This window comes from Muscardinus avellanarius (genome assembly GCF_963383645.1).
Source record: "Muscardinus avellanarius genome assembly, chromosome: 8".
NCBI classification, from domain to species: Eukaryota; Metazoa; Chordata; class Mammalia; order Rodentia; family Gliridae; genus Muscardinus; species Muscardinus avellanarius.
The window spans coordinates 107,974,902-107,989,555 of NC_137794.1; the positions used below are offsets into that span (position 1 = coordinate 107,974,902).

The 14,654-nt window shown below is 41.8% G+C and overlaps 1 pseudogene across 1 annotated transcript; it reads left to right on the plus strand.

The window, feature by feature from the left end:
* The first annotated feature begins 13,170 nt into the window (after positions 1 to 13,170).
* Positions 13,171 to 14,212, plus strand: LOC308266133 (olfactory receptor 10H2-like; annotated as a pseudogene). The gene has a single exon. The product of its transcript is annotated as an olfactory receptor 10H2-like (transcript).
* Positions 14,213 to 14,654: the final 442 nt, after the last annotated feature.

Genomic DNA, 14,654 nt, shown 5'->3' on the forward strand with positions numbered 1-14,654 from the left:
GAAGATACTGTGTGCCATTTTAGCATCCTGCGTTTTTATCCTAAGGGCTTGTATATATGAGAACTGTGCAGTATTTTCACTGGAGCAGAGAAAAACCCCACCTCTGAGAGTCCCAAACAAAAAAGGAAAAGTCACAAATAGATTTCACCACTGGCAGTCATCTTAGATATTAGAAACAAGAAAAGATGTTCCATACCTATGTCATTAGTAAACTGCAAAGTAAAACAATGGTAAGATACCACTACACTCCTATTCAAATAGCCAAAATCCAAAACACTAACACATGAAACAGCCGGGACTCCTCATTCACTGCTGGAAGGGATACAAAATGGCATGGTCACTTCGGAAGACAGCTTGGCAGTTTCTTAATAAACTAAACCTTCTCTTAACATGTGACTCAGGAATCATGCTCCTTGACACTTCTTCAAGTGAACTGAAACTTATCTTCACACTTTATCTAGCATCTTTATTAATAATGGCCAGAACACGGAAGCAACCAAGATGGCCTTCTGTAGGTGAATGGATAAACCGTACAACCAGATAAAGGATTATTAGTCAGCACTGAAAAGCGATGCTCTATCACTCCATGAAGACATGAAGGAAGACTAAAGGCACATTACTAAGTGAAGAAGCTAATTGGGAAAGGCTGCATCCATATGATTTCAACTATATGACGTTTCCCAAAAAGTCAAAATGATGGAGACAGTAAAAAGATCAGCAGGTGGGAAGGGGGAGAATGAACAGGCGGAGCACACTGGATTTCCTGAGAAGTAAAACTAATCTTGATGATATTAGAATGGTGGACACATGTCATCATACACTTAGAAAAGCCCAAAGTACAGCACAGAGAGTGAATCCCAAATTACCTGTGTCAAAGAACAAAATGTTGGAAGTCAGGTGTGGTGGTACACACTTGTAATCCCAGTACTTGGGAGGCTGAGACAAGGAGGATCACAGGTTCCTGGCCAGCCTCAGCTATTTAGTGACGCCCTTCACAACTTTGAAACTCTGTTTCAAAATAAGGACTAAAATATAGGGCTGATGGTATAGCTCAGAGGTAGGATGCCCCTGAATTCCGTCCCCAGCACCATAAAACAAAAAAAAAAAAACAAAAAAAAATGAAAGTTTAAAAAATGCACATTCTCTGGCTTTACCCCATACCTCAGGAAACTCACTCAGATGGATGGAGGACTAGGATTCTACACTGTTAATAGGAAGCTCAGGGGATTTTGATACAAAGAGACCAGCATCCCCCCCCCCCCACAGAGCTGAGCAAGGGAACTGCTGCACAAGATTCTGTTTGTTTCAATACCAACCATCTAAACATCTACCTTGTGCCCAAGACATACACAAGACTTGAGTCGTATTCTAATGACCTCCAGATCTGCCAGAGCAGAAAAACAGAGAAATCCAACTCCAACAATGAAAACATTTGCTACCAAAATGTGAGCTCCATGAAGCCTCTGTCAGGGCTTTTGTCTGTTTTGCTGTTGAATGAACGAATACGTGGTGGATGGGCAGAAAATGAGCCCATGAACCTGCTCCATCCCTAACCACAAACGAAGCAGACACGTGTCGGGGGCACCTGTCACACCAGCAACACTGGGAGGAGCTTATTTCCTCCCTCTTTTTCTCTGCTCCAAGACTGCGTCTCAACGGGAGAAGTCAAATTGCTCCTGCCCTCTAAAGTAGCGGGGCCTCAAAGCAGCCTCCCTTCCCTCTAAAGCTAACCTGGCACTCTGCCACACGCACCACCAAGAAACATAAATCGGCCTGTGAAAAGCCTTGCAAAGCCATATTTTTAGTGATGACTCTAAAAGAACCCCAAAGGGAGCACTCTCATCAATATACGAGGAGCAGCATGTCCCCCAAATGCCTTTCCTCCAGGAGCCATGACACTGCAGCAGATATTCCCTCGTGCTCCCTGCATGCCCCTCTGCCCCAGCGCCCTTCCTCCCCTCACTCAGCTCCCCCCACCTCCCTGATCCTTCATACTTCAGACAATGGAACTTCAGACTTTCTTGAACTGTAGAATTAAATTCACCCTCTTCACACAATTGCCACCAGCAGCATCCCGGAGCTCTCCCTTCCTTCTCAAGACAGCTGAGGAGGTCCAGGGCATTATAAAAAAAAGAACTTGCCAAGCTAAGCATGGTGGTGCATGCCCCTAATCTCAGTGTTTGGAAGGCTGAGACAGGAGTATTCGCCTCAGCTATTTAGGAGACCCTCAGTGGCTTAGCAAGAACCTATTTAAAAACAAAAAGGTCTGCGGGTATAGTTCAGAGGTAGAATGCTCCTGGGTTCAATCCTCAGTACAAACGAAAGAAAAACAAGAAAGCAAAGGAAAAAAGAAAAGAAAAGAGAAGAGGAGGAGAGGAGGAGAGGAGAGGAGAAAAAGGGCAAGACAAGAAACCTCCCGAGGTGAGAGAGGTGCATGGGCTATGGCTTCTTTGGAGTAATTTGTCCCTACATTAGGTAGGTTTCTGGAGACTGATGAAACACCTACTGTCAAGAGCTAGCCCTTCTAGAATCAAGATTCTCTCTCTGTGTCACTCCTCATCTTGTGCTTATTACCATGCCATCTGCAATGGCTCTGTTCTGTCTCTGCTCCCTCCAGGGAGATTAGAAGATTCTTGAGGGCAGGAGCTGTGCAAGTTAGGTGTGGGCAAATCATTGGTAATTTCCAGGAAGCCTTCAGGTAATACTTGCACCTTTCCTGTCCAGAAAGAATATGCCTGGGGAGGAAAAAGGCAACCAAGTCATCTCCGAGTACAAAAGACAACTGTGCGTGTAAATATATGATGGGAACAGTCATTCAAACATGAAATTGATCCTGGAGGACTCATAAAATAAGCTGTAGGTGATCTGAACGGCTCCTGCGGATTACCAGCCAATTAATTCTACTGACACTGTACAAGGAATAGTTTACATTAAAGTGGGCTCTGAACATGGGTGAGGCTAAGTCGTCACCCATAACCTGCTTTCTGCTGAGGTGAGAAGTGTGTCTGGCAGGGCCAGACGTTGGTCCCTGGTGGTGCCTTGCTATCAGGGATTGGACAGAGGAGCCCAGATCCAGGGAGTCTGTCTTTTCACTGTAGCCCTCCCCAAAATATCTGAGAGTGTGGAAGAGATCAGTGTGGTGTAAAGGAAGAACCTAGCAGGGGCTTTAGGCACATTAGTGCCAAACAGTTCAAAAGCGTCAAATGCAAGAATTAGGTCAGAGGGAAAGGAGAGGTTCCCCACCAAAACCACCCGCGCCCTCACTCCGACACGGGGCCACTCCGCAGGGCCCAGGGAAGTGCGTCGAGCTGTTGCTGCATCTCCTGCACTCTCTGAAATGCAAATCGGCACAAATGGCCCCACAGGCAGCCAGAGCATCGCGCTGGGCCCCGAGCTGTGTCACAGTGGTGCATGCAGAGCACAATTAATGCTGTAAGCGGAGAGGCAAAGTTCACTTCTGAGCAACTCTCTAATGGGCAATTACCCCTTCTCTTTGCTTTCATTTATTTTCCCTCCACCTTTGCCCCCCCCCCTTGTTAAGGAATAGTAGGCAATAGAGGATATGAAAGAGACTCTAGTTTTATTTAGTCTGGCTAAGAAGACAGCTTTTATGCATTTTTCTGAGGTGTGTATAATTACAGGTGCAGTTAATGTGCTTAAGAGCTTAGGGGAAGCAATTGTATATGAAAGATAACTTCCTAACAGACAGCTTTATTACAGCCGCCCGGTAGCTCTCAGCTCCGGAATGAACGTTCCCCGTCCTTCCCGTCTCCCCCTGTCCTCGGCCCTGGAAAGAGGCCGTCACCTGTGGAGACACTGGACTAGAAACTGAGCAAAGCTGTGAGGGTCACACACGTGCTGAGTCCGTGTCTTCGCATCTGGTGCGGCAGACTGAGGAAGAGAAGTAGAAGATCGAACACTAACCCAAAAGATTCCCACAAGTGACCACGGGTAAGAGCTCTAAGCACACCGAGGAGGAGCGCCGTCTGAGCCATTTTCCAATGCAGAACCGGTCCTAGCAGTGGTACTAGCATAAGCTGGTTGAGTTGGTAGAAGTCACCTTCTACCTGGGGCAAGCATGGGCACGCTGCTGATTTCATCTGGACATGGTCCCTTTCCCTACAGACTGTCCTACACAGACAAAAGGAGTCACGGATATCATTAAAGAAAATACAACATCTCATTCCTTAGTCTTTTCCTGGCAAATGTTCAATTCCTATTCTCCAAACTCCAAGGATGTATGGGAGTCCTCTGAGCAGTTCCCCTAAAATACTCTACCGTCTATCCTGAACAAGTCCCCCATGCCAGGTAGGGGTGGGCGGGAGGGGATACAGCACACTGACAGTCCCCTCAAAAGCATCTCCAGAGGCTCAGTGAGACTTTATCACCCAACAAGAGTGAGAGTGAAAGTTGAGAACCCTGATGAAGCCATCACCCTCTAACGGCGACAGTCTCAGTGAAAGGGTCATTTTTTAATCCATCCACTGACCCAGAGGAATATCAGGAGGCTTTTTAATTATTGACTGAGATTGGCTAGAAATAGACTAGCCTTAGAATTTGCAGTAATGGCTCTGTCTTCACTCCAATTTTGGCTTAAATTTATAGGATCACATGGCCCAGAAACCTCCATGCCAAGAAATTAAAAGTGGTTTCCAAAATACTAATCTTAAGGTGTCTTGCAGAAACAAACTCAAAACTTCATGGGCGGGGAGGAATTACATCAGAAACTCAAGCCACAGAAAAGTTTGCAAAGATAAATCCCATCAAAGACATAATCATGACTCAGAATTTAAGAATATAGAAAGCCAGGTACAATATCACCTGCCTATAATCCCAGTAAATAGAAGGCTCAGACAGGAGGCTCACAGGTTCCAGACCAATGCACAGTAACTTAATGAGACCCTGTTTCAAACTAAAAAGTACTAGGAGTGTAGCTCATAAGTAGCATGTCTCTGTGTTTAATCCCCAGTTCCATGTATGTATACACGCATGAGCACACACACAGATGCACAAATATACAGGAGCAAATAATTTCCCCATGGGGGAATAGGGCCAAAAAGCATCAAAAGAAACATAAATTTCTCCAAGAACTATAGTATATAAAATTAGATGGAGACTGCGCTGTGAGCACATTTAAAATCATTAATCAGCTGGGTGTGGTAACATACACACTGAGATAGAAGAATCACAGGCTCAAGGCCAGCCTCTGCAGTCTATCAGGGTCCTCAGAAACTTGGTGAGATTTGGTTACAAAATAAAAAATAGGACTGGGGTATAGTTCAAATGTAGAATGCACCTAGGTTCAATATCCAGTACCCTGAACAAAAAATAAAATATTAGTTGTAAAATAAGGAAACAAAGAAATAAGAACAAGAAACTATGAAAAATAACAGACATTTGAAAAACTATCCAGATATTCTAGAAATGAAAAAGATAGTCATTGTGATTTAAAACTCAATGGATAGATTAGATAGCATATCAGACAATGAATTGATGAATTGAAGGTATTTCTGTGAACTATTCAGAATGAATCAGAGAGATAAAGACATGAAAAATGTTTTAATTTGAGAAAAGTTGATAAAATAAGAAAGTCCAATGATCTTTTTAAAAAGATGCAGAATCCCAGAATTCGGGAGGCTGAGACCAGAGGATCGCAGTTCATGGACAGCCTCGGCTACTTAGTGAGGCTCTTTGCAACTCAATGAGACCTTGTTTCAAAGTAAAGAATAAAAAATAAGGCTGGGGGTGTCGCTCGGAGGTAGAATGCCCCTGGGTTCCATCCCCAGTACGGCGAAAAAGTAAATAAAAAATAAATAAATAAATAAGATCCAGAGAGAAAAATAGAAAGGGGAAAAGGCAATATTTTCATTACTGAAGAAAGACAAATGCCTTGGAGCTCAGGAATTGCTTCAAATATCAACCATAATAAATAAAAATAAACCCACACTTAACAAATAGTGCGGGAAAATGCAAAATACTTTAATCATGTTTGTAACATGAAGAGAAAGCACAGATTGTTCACAAAAGAACAATAATCAGATTAACAACAGACTTTTCAGCTATAATAATAGAACCCAGAAAACAATTGAAAGTGATTTCGAAGTGTTAAGAGGGGAGAAAACATCATCCTAGAATTCTAAATTCAGCCACACTATTAATAAAAAATGAGGAAAAACTAGATATAGTTTCAAAAAACTAAGTTTTTTAACTAATAAATGCTTCACTTGAAAAATATATAACTAAATATTAAGTCAGTGAGATAAAAATGGAACACAAAAGGAAAGTCTGAGAACATAAACATGGTATGTCACTGTGGGATACAGCACTGAGATACTAGTTATTTTAAATAATAGGCATTTTGTATCATAAAATTGACAATAAAAATGTATGATTTTAGAAAAAGAAGGAAGTATTGAGATGCAAGAAATTGGTAAATACAGAGATATTTCCTAAATGCTTTGGATAGCATAAAGCAATGATGATAATATCATACAGGATGAAAGTGAGTAGAACTAAAGTACTGGACATAAATATTGTGAAAGATGGTTGAAGTTCAAACAGTCTAAGGTACTATATAATCAGTCATTAGTCAGGAAATATGTAAACATAACGCTTAACACTTACATGAAGAATTATTTTACACTTTAGGGGTACCCAGTTTAAAAAAAAAACAGGAATAGGATGCATAGTTTCCAATGATACTAGGTATAAGAAAGAAAGAAATTTTATAAATTCAAATTAACCAATAAAGTAAAGGAAAGAATGTGGAAAGAAAAAGTAAGCCTGGCATGTAGTTCACACCTGTAATACCAGTACTTGGGAGGCTGAGACAGGAGGATTACAGGTCCGAGGCTCACATGTAGTAATTTATCAAGACCCTGTTTCAAAATAAAATAGGGTTTGGGGTGTATCTCAGAAGTTGAATGTCCTTGGGTTCAATTCATAATACCAAAATAAAAAACACAGGAAAGGTAAATTTGTAATCATAATAGATATCTATTTACCAGGTTGAAGTAAGATTTTCAGAATACTTTTTTTTTTTTTTTTTGGTGGTATTTGGGATGGAACGCAGGGGCATTCTACCTCCAGTCTACACTCCCAGACCTATTTTATATTTTATTTGGAAACAGGTCTCTTAAGCCAGCTGAGGCTGGTTTCAAACCTGCGAGATCCTCCTGTCTCAGCCTCCCAAGCATGGGGATTACAAGCGTGTGCCACCATGCCCAGCAAGATTTTCAGAATACTTTTTAAAAATAAAAATCTGAGTGCAGATAGATAGATAGATAGATAGATAGATAGATAGATAGATAGATATAGATATAGGTAACTTTTTTTGCGGGGTGGGTCTGGGGATGGAACCCAGGGGCATTTGACCTCCGAGCTACACCCCCCCCTGCCTTATTTTTTATTCTTTATTTTGAAACCAGGTCTCACTGAGTTTCAGAAGATCTCACTAAGTAGCTGAGGCTATCCCCAAAACGGGATTCTCCAGGTCTCAGCCTCCCAAATGCTGGGATTACAAGCGTGCACCACCACGCCTGGCTTGAGTATATATTTTATAATAAATATGCTTAAACATGCTATTAAAGAAAGATTGTTTTTGCATGCCCAAGTCATTTTATTTTTAAATTAAGGTGATGTAGATAGATATGGATATAGATATTCATGTTTTAAAAATCACATGGTACAAAATGAAGACAAATATATCTCTTGTTCTTCATACATCCTTAAAAGGTAATACAGCATTTTTAATATTCTTCAAACAAATGTACTATACATGGTCTCTTTAGATATATTTTATTTTAAAAGGCAAATAAAGATTATATAGTATCTGTCTCAATCTTTGCATGTCAACATTGTCTTTTACCTCATATTTTTAGTAGATACACATTAAAGAAAGATTATAAATAAAGGAATAAAGAAAAGGTATAAATAAAGGAATAAAGAAAAATAAAGGAAGAAAAATAAAGAAAAAAGGAAAAGCCAACTAAAGTCTATCATGGCTACATATTATGAGACAAAGAAAACTTTAAGCAAACAGCTGAAGCAGGAAAAAGATGGTCAGATGTTCACTGCATAGAAACAGGAAAAGCTCAGCAGGAAGACATTATAAATTTAAAATTTATATTTATCTAATAAAACAGCCTCAAAATTGTCAGAATTGGGAGAATGAATAGAATAATTCAAAAACACTGTTGAAGCTGGGTGTGGTGGTGCAGGCCTATAATCTCAGAGCTTGGGAGTGAGACCCTAAAGCTCTGTTTCAAAACAAAAATGTAAAAGGGCTGGGGGGTGGCTTAGGGATAGAATGATCTTGGATTCAGTTCCCAACCCCACACCCACCCACACACACACTGACTATGGGTGGTTGTAACACACAGCTCTGAGTGTTTGTTTGGTAGATCAAGCAGAAAAAAAGAATACAAAAGATATCAAAGATCCATATAGAGGAATACAGAACAATGGTATTGCCATGCAGGAAATGTATAGTTATATTTATTCTGAATTCTCAAATTAGGAAGTACCTATTACTTTCAAATGTATGGAAGCTACTTTTAAAATACTCATGGTAGTGGTAACATAACTAAGATATAAATGCACTGGAATTTGGAGGGACTCTTCTCATTGTAAATAGCATTCTAGACTTTTGTTACAAACATTGTGTTCTGTTCACGATACTTAATCAGAGACAAGGAATGAGGATGCTGAAGAGGCTAGATAAAGGAAGAAGAGGTCCTCAAAAGTCTTATAAAGAGACTTCCGGGAAGATGGCAACTGAGAAAAGCAGTGTTTTAGAGTCCTGCTAAAACTCGATCTCTGTTGCCACAAAATTAGTGCTTTTCATAGCCAGAAAACACCATCAACAGAGAAATAAAAAATGTAAATACAAGGGACAGAAAAAAAAAGACTAGAAGAACAACCAGAGACCAGAAATAAAGCCTGCAATGCGGCAGCAGAGCAAGCCGGCACCATCTTCCCTCACAGCATCAGGCTACAGAGAGGAAAGGTAAACAAGGAGCTGAAGTGAGCAGCTGCAGGTGTAATTCAGCAGTTCTTTCAGGGCAAAGGATGCCTAAAACTCCTAGTGGTCAAGCTCATCATGCCTTCCAGGGACTCAGAATAGAGCCCAAAACCAGAAAAGAAATACACAAGCCTCACAGCTGAGGGCATGGTAGCAGTGCCATATTGCCAGCAGCGCCATATTGCCAGCAGCGCCAGCCTCACGGCCAAGGGCGTGATAGTGGCACCATATTGCCAGCAGCTACAGCGAGTTCACCGCGCCCCACCACAGCTCCAGATCTGCGCGCACAATAACCGTGAGTGTAATTGAGGCCCCTAAAGGAGAAACCCCTGTACTACACTCCCAGGGACTTGCATAGCTTTGATAATTTCATTGGGTTGGCTATTTTGCAGTCCAACCCAGTGAAGGAGTAACAGTGGCAGAGATACCACACCCTAGCCATAGCTCCCTTTGGGAAAACGTCCAGCCCGGCACCCCCACGGTTTCGTGCAGCCTCAATTAACTTCCTGGGTATGAGACTTTGAGATACAACCCAGTAAAGGAATAGTGGCAGCTGAGATTATAACAGACTCAAGATACAGAGCACCCTAAGTGAAGTTGTAGTGACCCAGGGAAGGCACAAAATTATGAAATCATGGGAAAGAGGAACAACAGTAGAGCAATGAATGCCCACAACCCCACATCAGAATCTGATAACACAGAAATTCAGAGATCTCTAGAAGATCAAATCAGGAAAATAACTGTAGAAATAATAAAGGACTTTTGAAAAGAATTCAGAGAGAGTCAAAAAGAGATAAAGAATGTAATCATTGAGGTAAAGGCATCAATTCAAAGTATAAAGAATCAATTAGACCACATGGAAAATAGAATCTCGCTCTTAAAGATGATCACTCCAAAAATGAATGCATAATTTATAACTTAGAAAAAAAATCAGACAGCAGGAACCTGACATTGAAGAAATATGGGCCCATTTTAAGAGAGCTAACCTAAGAACAATAGGAATAGAGGAGGGAAAAGAAGATGAAACCAAAGTGATCAATAATCTCTTCAAAGAAATAATAGCAGAGCCGGGCGTGGTGGCGCACGCTTGTAATCCCCGCGCTTGGGAGGCAGAGACAGGAGGATCGCGCAGGTTCGAAGCCAGCCCAGCTGGCGTAAGAGACCCTGTTTCAAAAATATAAAATAGGTCTGGGAGTGTAGCCCGGAGGAAGAAGGGCTTCCAGGAACCCCAGTACCACCAAAAAAAAAAAAAAAGAAATAATAGCAGAAAAATTTCCAAACATAGGGCAAGAGGTCGATACACAGGTCCAGGAAACTTATAGAACTCCCTCTAGACAGGATCAGAGAAGAGGATCCCCACGCCACATAATTGTCAAAGTAACCAATGTGGAAGCCAAGCAGAGAATCTTAAAGGCAACAAAAGCAAAGGGCCAAGTGACATTCAGAGGCAAACCAATTAGAATCACTCCAGACTTCCCAAACCAAGTCATGAGAGCCAGAAGGGCTTGGAGTAACATATTCCCAATTCTGAAAGAAAACAACTTCCAGCCAAAAATTTCCTACCCAGCAAAACTTTCTATCAAATTAGATGGGGAAATAAGAAGCTTCCATGACAAACAGAAACTGAAGGAATTTATGTCTTCAAAACCAGCGCTAGAGAAAATACTCAAAGATATTAACTACAAAGAAGAAATAGGTAACACACTCCAGAACCAGAGAAACAAAATTTTCCATCCAGCAGACAACTAAGCAAAGAAGAGTATATTTATGTGTTTATAGGCTAAAATCTTTGGAGATTCATTATTTATTTCAGTCTTTTACCTATTTCTAAATTGTATTTGCAAATTGTATTGTTTGCTTTTATTGTTGCTAATTTTTAGGATTTCTATTTGGAATATTAATATACCTTCAGATATAGTGTTTAAAAATATTTTATCCCATTCTATCAGTAACTTTTAACTCTGTTTACATTGTACAATTTTTTATTTTTTATGAAGTTTGTTTATTCTTTTATTGCCTGTGCCTTTGAAATCATATCCAAGAAATCACTGCCAATTTCAATGTTGTGAAGTGTTATGACCCAGGTTTTCTTCTAAAAGTTTATAGTCTTAAGATTTACATTTAGGTCTTTTATCTATTTTGAGTTAATATTTGTATATGGTGTTAGGTAAGGGTCCAATCTTATTCTTTTTCATGTAATTACTATCTTTTAACTATTTAGTGAAAAGATTACTATTTCCTTCACCAAATGTCCTTGGAAACTTTGTCAAAAATAACTTGACCATATATGGAAGAATTTATTTCTAGGTTTTTTATTTTACTCCAATGGTTTATATATCTGCCTTTATAGCAGTACTACACTATTTCAATTATTGTAGCTCTATAAGGTTTGAAATCAGAAAATGTACATCTACTAGCTTTATTCATATTCTAGATTGTTTTGGGTATTTAGAGTTCATATTTCTTGTTAGGATAGACTTTTTTGAAAAAAAATAAATGTACAATAGTTTTATCTTAAAAAAAAAAAGAAAGAAATACCCTCTGGTAAGAAAGAAAGCAAAAAGAAATACTGAAATGTTATCTCTAAGTGACCAAAAGTTTGATATCAGAAAGATTCATCTGTTATGTGAGATTATCATTGTTAATTTTGGATAAATTGCTATAATATTAGATGTCAACCACTAAGCCAAGCATGGAAAGGAGGGATGGGGAGGGAATGGGGTAGGGACTGGGTTGGGGCTAACTGGGTGATGTGTGGATGTGTGTCTACACAAGTTTTTATCCCATTATGATGTATGAATACAGTATACCAATAAAAATAAATAAATAAATAAATAGATTCACCGAGTCCAGTACAGCTACATCTGCGTACTCAAGAAGAGTGAGTCAAATTGCAGGCCACAGAGGAGAAATCCCAGTACTGTACGCCCTGGGACTTGACCCAGTGGGGGAGTGGCAGTGGCAGAGATATCACACCATAGGAGAACGTGCAACCTGGCACCCCCCATAGTCTAAAGCAGCCTTTATCGACTCCCTGGGTCAGAGACTCTGATACAACCCAGTAAAGGAGTAGTGGGGTCAGAGATACTACAGACTCGAGATCCAGAGCACCTTAAGTGAAGTCATAGTGACCCAAGGGAAGAACCCAGAGAAGGCACAAACTTCCGAAATCATGGGAAAGAGGAATAATACTGGAGCAATGAATGCCCACAACCCCACAACATCAGAACCTGATAAAACAGAAAATCAGAGATTTCTAGAAGATCAAATCAGGAAAATAACTGTAGAACTAATAGAGGTGCTTCAAAAAGAATTCAGAGAGAGCCAAAAAGAGATAAAGGATGCAATTAATGAAGTAAAGGCCTCAATTCAAAGCATGAACAACCGATTAGACCACATGGAGAACAGAATCTCGCTCTTAGAAGATGATCATTCCAAAAATGAATGCATAGTTTCTAATCTAGAAAAAAATATCCGACAGCAAGAATCTGACATTGAAGAAATATGGGCCCATTTTAAGAGAGCTAACCTAAGAATAATTGGAATAGAGGAGGGAAAAGAAAGTGAAACCAAAGGGATCAACAATCTCTTCAAGGAAGTAATAGCAGAAAAATTTCCAAACATAGAGCAAGAGGTCGATACACAGGTCCAGGAAACTTATAGAACTCCCTCTAGACAGGATCAGAGAAGAGGATCCCCACGCCACATAATTGTCAAAATGACCAATGTGGAAGCCAAGCAGAGAATCTTAAAGGCAACAAAAACAAAGGACCAAGTGACATTCAGAGGCAAACCAATTAGAATCACTCCAGACTTCCCAAACCAAGTCATGAGAGCCAGAAGGGCTTGGAGTAACATATTCCCAATTCTGAAAGAAAACAACTTCCAGCCAAAAATTTCCTACCCAGCAAAACTTTCTATCAAATTAGATGGAGAAATAAGAAGCTTCCATGACAAACAGAAACTGAAGGAATTTATGTCTTCAAAACCAGCACTAGAGAAAATACTCAAAGATATTAACTACAAAGAAGAAATAGGTAACACACTCCAGAACCAGAGAAACAAGATTTTCCATCCAACAGACAACTAAGATTGGTTATCTGTGGAGATTCATTATTTATATGGACTAACAATGGCCTGGACAGGTGATGAAGCCCCTCTGGTGTCCTCCCCGGACACTCACAGGTGGCACTGCACTCCTGAGCACTGAGTCTCCTTCCCTCTCTCCTGACTCAAGTGTGGGTGCCACGCTGGACCCAAACTGCACCTTGATGACGGAGTTCATCCTGGTGGGCTTCTCCACCTTCCCTCCACAGCTCCTGCCTGCCTTCTTCGTGCTGATCCTACTGGTGTACCTTTTCACGCTGCTGGGGAACCTGCTCATCATGGCCACCGTGGGCAGCGAGCGCAGCCTGCACACGCTCATGTACCTCTTCCTGTGTGCCCTCTCCATCTCCGAGATCCTCTACACCCTGGCCATCATCCCGCGCATGCTGGTGGACCTACTAGCTGCCCGTCGCGCCATCGCCCTGCAGGCCTGCGCCAGCCAGATGTTCTTCTCCTTCACCTTTGGCTTCACCCACTCCTTCCTGCTCACGGTCATGGGCTACGAGCGCTATGTGGCCATCTGCCATCCCCTGCGCTACCCGGTGCTCATGAGCCCCCACGGCTGCGCCAGCCTGGTAGCCTGAGCCTGGGCTGGTGGGTCAGTCATGGGGATGGTGGTGACAGTGTCCATCTTCCACCTCACCTTTTGCAGATGTAACAAGATCCACCATTTCTTTTGCCACGTGCCACCTCTGCTGAAGTTGGCCTGCGGCAGCGACGCACCAAGAGTAGCCCTGGGCGTGTGCATCACCGCCCTGCTGGGCTGCTTCCTCCTCATCCTGCTGTCCTACGCCTTTATCGTGGCCGCCATCCTGAGGATCCCATCTGCCGGAGGGGCAGCACAAAGCCTTCTCCACCTGTGCATCCCACCTCATGGTGGTCATCGTGCACTACAGCTTCGCCTCCGTCATCTACCTCAAGCCCAAGGGTCCCCATTATCAGGAAGGCGACACCCTCATGGCCACCACCTACATGGTCCTCACGCCCTTCCTCAGCCCCATCATCTTCAGCCTCAGGAACAAGGAGCTGAAGGTCGCCATGAAGAAGACCTTCCTCAACAAACTCTGTCTCCAGCCCTCATGAAGAGACTAATGCTCTGGCAGGGATCGGGAGCATGGCAGTGCATGTTCCGGCTCCCTCCCTCTGTCTCTCTCTCTTTACCCTTGGTTTCCCTGGCTTTTTCTTCCCCCCCTTTCCCATCTCCATCCTTCCTTCTGTTCTTGTTATTAGTTATTCCTATTACCACTCTCAAGCTCTTGATCGTTTATCATCAGCTAAGTGTGCCCATTTGTGATACCTTTATTGCCACAGGGTCTTTAGAAATGACAGTACCAAGCTGGACATGGTGATTCATGCCTGTTATCCTAATACTTGGGAGGCTCAGACAGGAGGATCACAGGTTTGAGGTTGGCCTCAGCTACTTAGCGATTTCTTGTTTCAAAACAAAAAATGAAAAGGGCCAGGGGTGTAGCTTGGAGGCAGAATGCCCCTGGGTTCCATACCCAGCACTCTCCCCAGGCCCAGA